The sequence below is a fragment of the Mandrillus leucophaeus genome, unplaced genomic scaffold (genome assembly GCF_000951045.1).
Source record: "Mandrillus leucophaeus isolate KB7577 unplaced genomic scaffold, Mleu.le_1.0 Scaffold442, whole genome shotgun sequence".
NCBI lineage: Eukaryota > Metazoa > Chordata > Mammalia > Primates > Cercopithecidae > Mandrillus > Mandrillus leucophaeus.
Window position 1 is genome coordinate 1,345,589 of NW_012104721.1, and position 12,552 is coordinate 1,358,140.

A 12,552-nucleotide genomic window follows, 5' to 3' on the forward strand; every position below is an offset into this window, starting at 1 on the left:
CCCAGCCCGGCTGGGCCAGAGAGCCCGCGAGCACCTTGCGCGCGCCTAGCCCCTGCAGCGCCCATCCTTCCCGCAGCCCTACCCACTGACCTGCTGGGACAAGAGTGGAAGCGCCCATTTAGGCCTAGGCTGGCACCACTCACCAAACGCCAAAGTTCTACCACCGTCCATAACCTTCAAATGCTTGGGCCTCAGTTTCCCGTCTCTAATAAGAGGAATGGGCTCTAGACCAGACTTCTCCAACTTGAACTTACACACCAGACACCTGCGGGTCATGTTTAAACTACACATCACGGTCTAGTAGATCACAGTAGGCTGAAGGGCCTGCGTGTCTGACGAGCTCCCCAGTGATGCCATTATGTCTGGTCCAGGGACCACACCTTGAGGGAAAGGGTGTAAATGAACTTGTGGCTTCTTCCCAGCCCTAGACACCCTGCAGGTCTTGTTCATACTGGTGTCCGCAGCTCTCAACATAGTCAGGACCGGGTGGCAGTTAAGTGCTTGTGTCTAGAAACAGGTAAATCTAAGTTGTGTGATTTTGGTCAGTCATCTGAGCCCTCTGTGCCTCAGTTTCCTGGTCTGCAAAAGGTAATACCAGTAGGGTCTTGTAGGTTTTAATGTAGGGGATGGATTTTTAGGTAAAAGTTATTAAATGCTTATAAAGGTCTTGATACCTTGAAAGTGCCCAATGAACATTGCCCACTTTAGTATTATACAACGTGTAGACATACACACATTTGTCCATCTTCTTGTATAATATTTGTCTCCTCATTTGTAAGGATGATATACACTGTCCTGTTCATTATAATAGCCACAGAACCTAGCACAAGACTTGGTGCATAGTATGTGCTCAATAAATATTTGTGGCTAGAGAGGAAGGAAGGAAGGAAGAGGAAAAGGGGAAGAAGGAAAGACTATTAAAGTTGCTGGGGGCCACAGAGATGGATACTTCCACCTCTTCCATTGCACAGGCCTGGAGAAGTCCAGCCACATGAGCCCCCACCAGCTCTGCTCTCCATCTGTTCCTTGGACCTCCCTCTGGACCTCTCTTAGGGACAGGCTCCCTGCCTTGTAGGCTTCAAACTCTTGCCTTCAGCTTCTCCTTTCGTTCTGGCTCACAACTGCTCAAGTCTCTCCCAACCTCCATCTCCCCAGAAAGCCTTTCCTTCCACCATCTTCCCTTTTCCCCTCCCCCCCACTATCATATTTCTTGAAAGAGTAAGTTGACAGGCTGCCAGCCCTGTCTTCACCTCCCACGCATTCCTCAGCCCACGGCAATCTGGCACCCACCCCCACCACTCCTCTGAAAATGCTGTGAAGTCCTGGACGCCCTCTCAGTTTGGCAAATTCTGCGGTTCCTTTTCCATCCCCATCCTGCCTGGCCTCTAGGTAACTTTCTGCACCGTTGCTCCCTCCTTTGCTTCTTAAAATTCCCACTGGTGTGGTTTTCTTGGCATTGCCTGACACAGCTACCGTTTCTCTCCCTGCTTCTCTGGTTCTCCTTTCTCTCTCCTTAAATTCAGCCTTTCTCATATCTTGAACCACTGAACTAAATGTCGGTGCCTCCCAAACCTCTGTCCCCATGTGCTGCCCAGGTTACGTTTAAAAGCAAAGATGCTGCGGTGTTCAGGGTGAGAGTATACTGAATTCAGATCGATGTGGCTTCGCATCCAAGCTCTGCCCCTTAGGTGCTCTGTTACCTCTTTGCCTCACGCTTCTCACCTGTTAAGTGGGCTTCACATGCGTTCTGACCTCATAGGGTGGGTGTGAGGGTTAAAAGCTTCAGCAGGAGCTCTGTGAACAGTAGCTATTATTGTTATTTATTATCTCTATTTTTTAAAAGATGGAGTCTCACTCTATCACCCAGGCTGGAGTACAATAGCACAATCTTGACTCACTGCAACCTCCACCTCCCAGGTTCAAGCAATTGTCCTGCCTCAGCCTCCCGAGTAGCTGGGATTACAGGTGTCCACCACCACACCCAGCTAATTTTTGTATTTTTAGTAGAGACAGGGTTTCACCATGTTGGCCAGGCTGGTCTTGAACTCCTGACCTCAGGTGATCTGCCCGCCTCAGCCTCCCAAAGTGCTAGGATTACAGGCGTGAGCCACCACGCTTGGCCAGTAGCTATTGTTTGTATTGTGAGGAGGAGGAGGATGGTTAGTTCATTCCCTTGCTTAAAAGCCCTAATGGGGGGCCAATGTAGCAAGACCCTATCTTTAAAATTAAAATAAAATAAAATACGTAGCCAGATGTGGTAGTGCACACCTATAGTCCCAATTACTCAGGAGGCTGAGGCAGGAGGATGGCATCAGCTTGAACTCCCCCAGGAGTTCGAAGCTGCAGTGAGCCATGATCATGTCACTGCATTCCAATCTGGAGCGCAGCACAAGATCCTGACTGCAAAAACAAACAAAAAAACCTTCATTGGACTTCCTTTTCCTACAGGATAAAACCAAATTCCTGGCCCCAATATTCAAAATTCCCCCTCAATCAAATGGTCCCAACCTTTCCTTCTACCATTTTTGAATGCCATTTTTCTCCCACACTAAGACATTATTATTTTTGTTTTCTTTTGGATGATCCTCAATGCCGTATATAGAATAAAGGAAGGAATTTACCTTCAACCCCAATGATCCTTATGCAGAGTAGGCACATAGTAGCTAGGAGCCAATTTGTTAAATGAACAAGTACATCAAAAGTTAGACATATTCCTGAATCTTACTATTGCAATATTAGGCTGTCACTCCAGAATCTGTACAAAGCTCCTTTGAAACTAATTACATTTTCGCTTTCTGCTGGCGCTCAGCATAATTAGCTCCAGGAATTGACTTCCTCTGAGCAGCTGTGATTCTACCGGACCTGCTTGGGAAGTAACACTGAACCAGCAACAGAGGGCTGGGGCTGGCCATCATCTGGTCTGGGACCCAGGCCCAGTTCTGCTGATGGATGGTTTTGTGGCGTTGGGTACATCACCCAATCTCTCTGAGCTCTGGTGTCCTCATTTTATTCAAATGAGCACAATTATTCCCATGTCCCAGGGTGGTCATCAAGGCAAAATGAGATCACATGCAGGGAAGAACATTGTACAAATACTAATGTTGCAAACTCACCTCCCAGGTTTGAATGGTTCCCTTTGTAAAAGTTAGCCAGGTCAATTTCCTATTTGAATTTAGTAAGTAAATATTTAAAGTCCATCTCCTTGGTTATTATATGGCCCTTGAAAAGCCTTGATCTTTTTACTCTGTCCTTCTCCAGAAGAGTCCACATCTGCTTCATCATTGCAGGACCTCATCTCTAGACCTTTGCCACTTCATTTCTTTGTTGAGGGACAGTGGGCTGAAGAGCACACACTGATTGTGGGGTCGATATACAGGGATTGGGACACAAATGGAACACACATCTTATCCCCAGGGCTGGCCCTAATGCAACACAGCACAGTGGGTAAGAATGTTGGTTCTGCAATGACACTGCCTGGTTTCAAAGCCAACTCCAAATGACCTTGGAAAATGACTTCATATCTCTGAGTTTCCGTTTCCTTAGCTGTAAAACCAGGGTAGTAATAGTATCTGCCTTTTAGTTGTCGTGAGGATTGAGTGGGTTAGTATTTGTAAAGCACTTGGATTTGTGCCTGATAGACATGTTTGTTATAAGCAGTCTTCAGAGGACAGAAATGTCATGGCTCCCTTATTCCTTTCTTGGGGCAAGCACTCAATGTCTTCCATCTTCTGGAAACAGCAGTTGCTGTCCTGAGGCTCATTGAAACTTCACCATTGCTCATTCATTCATTCATTCACCAAATGCTTTAGTTCTTTTTTTTTTTTTTTTTTTTTTTTTTTTTTTGTATTTTTATTAGAGATGGGATTTTACCATGTTGGCCAGGCTGGTCTCAAACTCCTGACCTCAAGTGATCTGCCTGCCTCAGCTTCCCAAAGTGGTAGAATTACAGGCGTAATCCACCATGCCCGGCCTTGCTTTGGCTCTTTAATTATTTTCCAGATGCAATATCGGTCACTAGGGAGCAACACCAGATATAAGCCTCACCTCAATGGTATGCTCGAGCTGGCTCACACCAGCTCATGACAGCCGATTATTGCATTTTCAGGGATTTTGCAAGGCGCCGTTGTTGGTATCTTGAAATCTTCCAAGGTAGTTGCATTTACACCGTGGGAATTTGCAAGTGCCACAGATCACAGATCAGGTGAGGCATCCTCACCAGCCAGTGTGCATGCCCCATTACAGGATGGTGGCGGAGGCAGATGTTAACCAAGCCATCACAGAAATGAAAGTTAGAGGTGCTCAGCGATGTGCAAGGGAAAAGGCTGTGTTGCTAGAGAGCTTGTAACCCAGCAATCTAGCCTTGGCAAGGAGATAAGGCAGAGCTCCCTGAGCAAGTTGACAGATGAGCGGGAGCCTGAAGGGAGAAAAACAGTGAACTGAACAAGGAGGGTCTGGGGTTCCGGAGGATGCTTGCCAGGGTCAAGGCTGGAGAGCATGGTGTGGAACAAGATGTGCTTGAAGGTGAAGCATTTTTAGCAGTGGGTGCCATGAGAACACATTCACATTGTAAAAAGATGACTTCTGACACAGCGTGAAAAGTAGATTATAGGGCGGGGTGGTGGTGGGGGGCAGTGAAGAAGCTACCACACTGGTCCAAGCAAGAGGTGATGGCAGCTTAGACTGGAGAGAGGAGAGTGACATTGAAGGCTAAACTCAGAGGACTTGACTAGGTCTGGATATGAGCATGAGGGAAGGGAAGATGTCAAGTACATCTCCTGGGTTAGTAGAGCTACAGCAGCCCATTGAGAGGGTAAAAGTCCCCCTCCGCTTTGTGCCAATGCAGCCATGGTTGTCTCACTTAGGGTGTGATAAACCAGAACCACTGGGTCAGTGGATTGTCTTCAGATGCGTGGATGGCTGCCAAGCCAAAAGCCTACATGGTGAACTAGAATTGGGGAGGAAGCAGGAAGGAGTTAGATGCCAGGAAGAACTTCCTACAAGTCATTCAGTGACAGAATAATCTTCCCCAGGCATGGTAAGCCACACGGGAGAGGTAGACATAGAAGCTGGACTGTCATAGCCTAAGGCAGGGATACCATGAGGGGACTTCCCAGTCACTGGAGTCTGAGATGGGATTTCTGAATCATGAGTCTTCAATTGCAATGTTCTGTAAAACCCTTACCTTGTTACTACTACCAGACTTTTTCTAGTAGGTTTGCACGTATGATCCCAATTCTTTACCCTTTCCTGTATGCATGCCATCTGCCATGTAACTTTGTAGCACCCCCTGCAATACACAAGTTCAGCCATATGACTTGCTTTGGCCACTAGAATGAGGCAGAATTGATATACTGATATGTGTCAATCCCAAACCTTGCCTTCTTCAACTTCTGCCATGACCACAAGAAGGATGTCCCCAGGTCAGTCTGCGGGTCCAAGAGGAAAACTAGATACACACAGAGTAGAATGGCCCCAGCTGAGGTGCCCCCAGGAAATCCCAGACTAATGCAGAGGCCTCACCAGACTCAAAGACGTATGAGCAAACCCAACCCACATCAGCCAACCTCCAGCCTCATGACTTACAAGCTACAATAATAAATGTCTGCTGCTTTCTGCCACCGAGTATTGGCTTCTGCTCATGCCCTTCCCCTTTCTGAAAGGGGATAAGCTCCCCTCTGCTTATCAGATATAACCCATCCTCTTAAGCCCAGGTTAATGCTTACCTTCTGGGTGAATTCTAAAATGATTTCTCTACCCTGTCAACTCTCAGGGCTCCTTGATGACATTAATGCCCAAGATGAAGCATCATTTTGCAACCTTTACATACCTGATTTAGGAGCTACCCTGGCCAGGTAACTGTAGAAACATTTCTTCCTTTGATGGCCTCAGTGCTGGTTCGGGGCATGATCTTTTTACTGTTAGGGCCAGAATCAAGATGGAAGGATGGGGCGACCTCTTCTGGGAACATGTCCTTCCCCTTACCCATCGGCAATCTCCTACGTTTTTATACCATATACTCATCTTCTGCCACAATGCCTAAGACATTTCTTTGAAAGAAGAAGATACTCTAAGAACTACCCATTTTGTTCCACTGAAATATTTGGATGAGTGAACATGAACAGATGATAATTCTATGTGTATGCTATTTCTATTTGTAGTAACGAATTACTGGTCCTAACTTCTCACTCCCTCATAATCATATGCTACATCCTCACTCCTGCTGTGGCCCATGGTTGACAGACTTTGCTTCTCCAGACCTTGACTTTGGGCTCAGCCATATGATTCACTTTGGCCAAGCAGAGGTTTGAAATGTACTTGCATACTTGGGCTTGCCCCCTTATCTGCCTACATTACTGTGGAAAGAACACGCTTCACTTAGCTGCTGCCTCTCCAGACTGGGCCCCAAAAGGAGATAATGGAGCAGAGATACCTTAGCCAAAACTTCAGATCCATAGCCTGAAGCAGAGCTGTCCCAACCAACCCTGCAATCACAGGAATGAGAGATAAATGCTCATTGTTATATGCCACTGACATTTCGAGATTGTTACACAGTACAACTGACTGATACACTTCGCACAGCCTGTGCTTAGGTCCTCATGTACCCTGTCTCAATTATGCTACACAGCATTATGGGATAGGGATGGGAATATCTTTACAGATAAAGAAACTGAAGCTCAGATTGAGCAACTTGTCCAAAATCACACAGTGGAGCCAGAATTCAAACCCAGTTCTCTGACTTACACTCTACATCCTAGTGGGTCCCACTTCAGACCTCTTCTAGCCAGAAGAGGTTTCACGCACATGAAATTTGTCTTCTATAATTGATTTAAGTAGAAAATAGATGGGACAAAGGAGGAAGTTCATGTCCTTTTTTTCATCTGAAGGGAAAAGCCCAAGAATATTAGCTTAAAACTTAATCATTGGGCTGGGCATGGCGGTGGCTCATGCCTGTAATTCCAGCACTTTGGAAGGCTAAGGTGGGAGGACAGCTTGAGCCCAGGAGTTAGAGACAAACCTGGACAATATTGTGAGACTCATTTTTATTTTGTTTTTAATTCTTTTTTTTTTTTTTTTTTTTGAGACGGAGTCTCGCTCTGTCGCCCAGGTTGGAGTGCAGTGGCTGGATCTCAGCTCACTGCAAGCTCCGCCTCCTGGGTTTACGCCATTCTCCTGCCTCAGCCTCCCGAGTAGCTGAGACTACAGGTGCCCGCCACCTCACCCGGCTAGTTTTTTGTATTTTTAGTAGAGACAGGGTTTCACTGTGTTAGCCAGGATGGTCTCGATCTCCTGACCTCGTGATCCACCCGTCTCGGCCTCCCAAAGTGCTGGGATTACAGGCTTGAGCCACCGCGCCCAGCCAGCTATTTTGTTTTTAAAGATAATCATTGTGTCCCAAATGCTAACCTGGGGAGAAAAGCCCCTATGTGGGCCCTGTTTCTATGAGAGAATGCTTTCCAATTTCCAAAACACTGAGTTTATATAGGCCTTTGTGCTACAGTTCTTCTGGATGTGGGCAGCATGTGTGTGTGTGTGAATGCACACAGTTTCTTATGTTCTGAGTTTCCCTGTGTTTAATCTCCTGAGATCCTGGCTCAGATGTCTAAAGTCAGTGGTCTGTCATAGATGTTCACCTACAGGTAGACTTTCAGGATGAATGCATCCAGTCACACAGGCTGTGCATGCTCAGCTCCAGGGACACCATTCATATGGTCACTCTGCAGTGCCCTGGAGTTGTGCAACAGGGGGACCCTGAGACCCATATTATAGGTCAAAACTGCCCTTAGGTCACTCAGCTGGTAAACTGCCCTGCCACCCTTGTGAAATTAATCATGTATTTCTTGATGATTATAAGCCCATCAGCTTCAGATGTACAGTGCCTTGTAGCTGTATATCAAGGCCCAAACATTTCTTAGAGAAGATCGTAAACTAAGAATGGAACAACTATTAAAGCTACATACAGCCTCAAATCCTAACTCCTTGGTTCAGAGTCTCTCTGGAAACAATAATACCCTAAGCAATATTTTCTACCACTTTCTTTACTGTGACCCATCTCTCTCTCTCTCTCTCTCTCACACACACACACACACACACACACACACACAATAATGGGGGAACTTTACAACAAATTTTCCTGGTAATCTAATACCTTCATCTCAGAGCAAGCCCCCAATTGCCCCTAAAACCAGCAATGACTATTGCGTGTCTACCATGTGCCAAGCAATGTGCTATGTGCTGGTGGCTCAGAAATGGTTTTGGCCTTTCAGTGACATTGAAAAGATAATAAGCTGGTATGGCAGGCACTCAAACAGAGATGGGTATGGGGTCCTGTGAGGACACAGGGAAAAAGGGAAACCCTCCTTCTGGGGGATTGCATAAGACTTTGGGGACAAGGTAACATGTAATGCTAAGCCCTTGAAGTATGAGTGGGGAAAGGAGAGAAGGCTATTCCAGGCAGAGGGAACAGTGTAGGCAAAGGCCCAGATATGGGACAGTTCCTGGTGGGCTTGAGGGCATCAAGTACCTAGAACATGTAGTTACTAGGTTTTTTAAATGTGGCTGGTCCTAATGGAGCTGTATAAAACACAGTCTAGATTTTGAAGACTTAGTATTTTTAAAACGAATGTAAAATGTCTCATTAATATTTATTAATGATTACATATTGAAATGATGATATTTTTGATATATTGGGTTAAATAAGTAAATTAATCTCATTATTTTCTTCATATTTTTAAAAGTGTGGCTCCTAGAATACTTTAAATTACTATTATGGACTGAATTGCATTCCCCTAAAATTCCTATGTTGAAGCCCTAACTCCTAGTACCTGAGAGTGCGACTGTATTTGGAGATAAGACCTTTAAAGAGGTGATTAAGGTTCATAGAGGACTCCATCCAATAGGACTAGTGTCCTCATGAGAAGGGGAAGAGACAGTGATGTGTGTGTCCAAGGAAAAGGCCACATTGAGACACAGGGGAAGATGGCCACCCACAAGCCAAGGAGAGAGGCATCTGAAGAAGCCAACCCTGCTGATACTTTGATCTTGGACATCCAGCCTCCAGAACTGTGGGAAAATAAACTTCTGTTGTTTAAGTCATCTAGTCTGTAGCATTTTCGTTATAGTAACACTAGCAAACTAAGAAGACTACTTATGTGACTCATGTTATATTTCAATTAATGGGGATTAATCTGGAAAAGTTGGGGCACCAGAAGGCAATAAACTCAGATTTGAGCCTTTCGTTCAGCTATGGGATGAAATGAGCCTGTGGACCTGCCTGATGTGCCATAAGATTCACAATACCCACCACCTGCTGCTATGTGAGCCCCGGCATCTTCACACTCTTACATTCTCTGTGCAGCCTCTGAAGTATCTGTGGCTTTGACCCTGACACTTGTGTGGTTGTCATACTCCCTGGAGTGGCAGCCCGAGCAGTGAGCATGCCTGCTTTTCTAAGCCAGCACTGTCCAGTTGAGATTTAAAGACAGGAGGACTTGACTGTCATTCCTGGGCTACCTGGGAAAAAAAAATCGGCCCATGTGGCAAACCCAATTTAAGTACCCAAAAGCCAACCAAGTAAGTTCTTGGCTGGGCTATTTTAGGTCTCAAATTGGAGATACTGCCAAATCCAAGTCAGATGGCTTCCTGCCTGAGTCTGGGTATTCAACCGTGACTTAGAGATTAGGCACCCCCAGTGGGCCATTTGCTTCACATCAAGCTGTGAGTTATGATGTGCTGTGCCCAAGTCTAACTGCCCATCTGTTCCCCTCTTTGGAGAATGGCAAGGGTACAGGTGTCTGTCACTGCCTCAAGCAGATCTTTCTCAGCTGTCTCTTTTGCAGATTCCCTCATTCAGTCCACACAACAAATAGTGTAGTTTGTATTCTCATTATCTCCAATTTACATTTGAGCAAACCAAGACCGGAAGAGTTTGAATAGCCCACATAGTTTGTAAGTGGGGTCAAAGGGACTTGCACGAGGGTCTCCCAACTCTAGAACCATCTTTTCATTGCCCAACCTAGCCTCAGTCTTATAGTGTCATCCAGCTTCCCAAGCTTCAATCATAAGACTGTGTTAGTTAAAATAATGCTGGTGGCTATACCAGATAAACTCTGAAATCTCAGTACTTTAACACCTTTGAGGTTTATTCTTACTTATTCAAAGTCCTATGCAGATGTTTGGCAGACAACCTTCCATGAAGTGATGCAGGGATCCAGATTCTACCCATGCTGGGGCTCTATCATAGTCAACATGGGGCTCCCAAGATCTCTGTGGGGGCTTCCCACTGGAGGATGTGAGGGACAGACAGTACGGCAAGTGGTAGTTACATTCCACTTCTAGTACAGAGAACCAAAATGACTGTTTCTTGAAGGCAGAAAACATGCCTCTTCTTCCCTTCTTTCTTCTCTTTGCTGCTTAAAGTGGATGTAGTAGTAAACTGTCTTGAGCAACATAAGTGAGAGAAACATCCTAGGGATGGCAGAATACAAGAGAGGAGCCTGGTTCCCTGAATAACCTCATGGAACGGAGTCAGCAGCCAGCCTGACACTGCCATCTCCAGACTGTATGCAGGAGAAATGAATTTCTGTCTGGCTTAAGCCACTATTGCTTTGGATACCTGTCACATGCTGCTGAACCTAGATCCTAAGTACAGGGATCCTCCCCTTTTTGTTCACAGCAGGACACTGCCCAGCAAATATTGGCTAGAAAAACATGTTACTCAACCCACAAGCCCCAGCTCTTGCAGAAATTTAGTTGAGTGTGTACAGGACAGCAGAAGAAATAACTCCTTTTCGGCACACAATGCCTTTTTTTATTGTGGTAAAATATACATAACATAGAATTTGGCATTTTAACTATGTTCAAGTGTACAGTTCAGTAGTATTAAGTACATTCACATTGTCATGCAACCATCACCACTATTCATCATCAGAATGTTTTCATCATCCCAAGCTGAAACTTCATAGCAATCAAACACTAACTCTGCATTCCCTCCCGCTGAGCCCCTGGCAACCACCATCCTACTTTATGTCTATGAATTTGGCTATTCTGAGTACTTCACATAAGTGAAATCATATAGTATTTGTCCTTTTGCAACTGGGTTATTTCACTTGGCATAATGTCTTCAATGTTCTTCCATGCTGTACAGAGCATGTGTCAGAACTTCTCTCCTTCTTAAGGCTGAATAATATTCCGTTGTATGTGTAGACCACACTTTGTTTTTGCATTCATCCATTGATGGACACTTGGGTTGCTTCCACCTCTTGGCTAGTATGAATAATGCTGCTATGGACCTGAGTGTATAGATATCTGTTCAAAAAAAAAATCTCTGTGGGAGGGGGAAGAAACTGGATCTTAACCATACGTGCTTGGCAGTGGCACATAACCTGTCAGGTCACATTCCATTGGCAAGAATTAGTCATAGGGTATACTAGTTATGTCTTGCAACATGACAAATTATCCCAAAACTTAGTGGATAAAGCCATAAGTATTATTACCTTATGGTTTCTGTGGGTCAAGAGTTAAGGAGAAGCTTAGCTGGGTAGTTTTGGCTCAAGGCTTCTCATGAGGTTGCAGTGCTCAGAAGGATTGACTGGAGCCAGATGACCTGTTTCCCAGATGGTTCACTCACATGACTGTTGGCAAAAGGCCTCAATTCTTTGTCATATAGACTACTCCATAGAGCTGCATGAGTATCCTCAGAACGTGGCAGCTGGTTTTCCCCAAAGTAAGTGATCCAGGAGAGCAAGGTAGAAGCTACAATATCTTTTATGATCTACCCTCGGAAATTATACACCATCATTTTTGTAGTAATAGCTATTAGTTACACAGGCCAGTCATATTCACTGTGGGAGGAGGCCACACAGGGGGCAGGGGTCATTGAGGACCATCTTGAAGACTGGCTACCACTGAGGTCACATGTAGTTGTAAGGGCATCTGGAAAATGACGTCCCTGGCTGAGCAGGCATTTCCCAGCGATAGCCCTTCTTCTGGAAGGGATGATATTTGGTGAATAACTGGCCATCTTGGCCATAGAGCTCTCCCAAGGAGTCCTGGTGGTGTCTCTGACTATCTATATGACCTCGTCCTCAGTTTCCCCCTCTGTACAATGAGTTTGTTCTTTCCCACTGCCTGGAATTATTACTAGTATTTTCTGTGTCATCTTACAGCCTCTGTCAAGCAGTAGGTGATGCTCACTGGTACAGGTCAGATCCAAGTCAGAGAGACTGGCAAGGGGCATCATTATACAAAGTTTGACTAGGGCTGAACTTGGGGGTTGGGGACACTGGAAGCAGTATAGCATGTCAGGTAGGAGCACTGGTTCTGGAGTCAGTTGTCTGGGTTCAAAACTCACTTGAAGTCTATATCCTTGGATGAGTAATTTAACTCTTGGAAGCCAGTTTCCTATATAACAGGAAAAGAAAGTAGCATTTATCTCAAAGGGTTATTGGAAGGACTACTGATCTATATCTAGTGTTTCCTAAACTTTACCATAACTATCTCTTCAATTTTTTTTTTTTTTTTTGAGATGGAGTCTCACTCTGTTGCCCAGGCTGG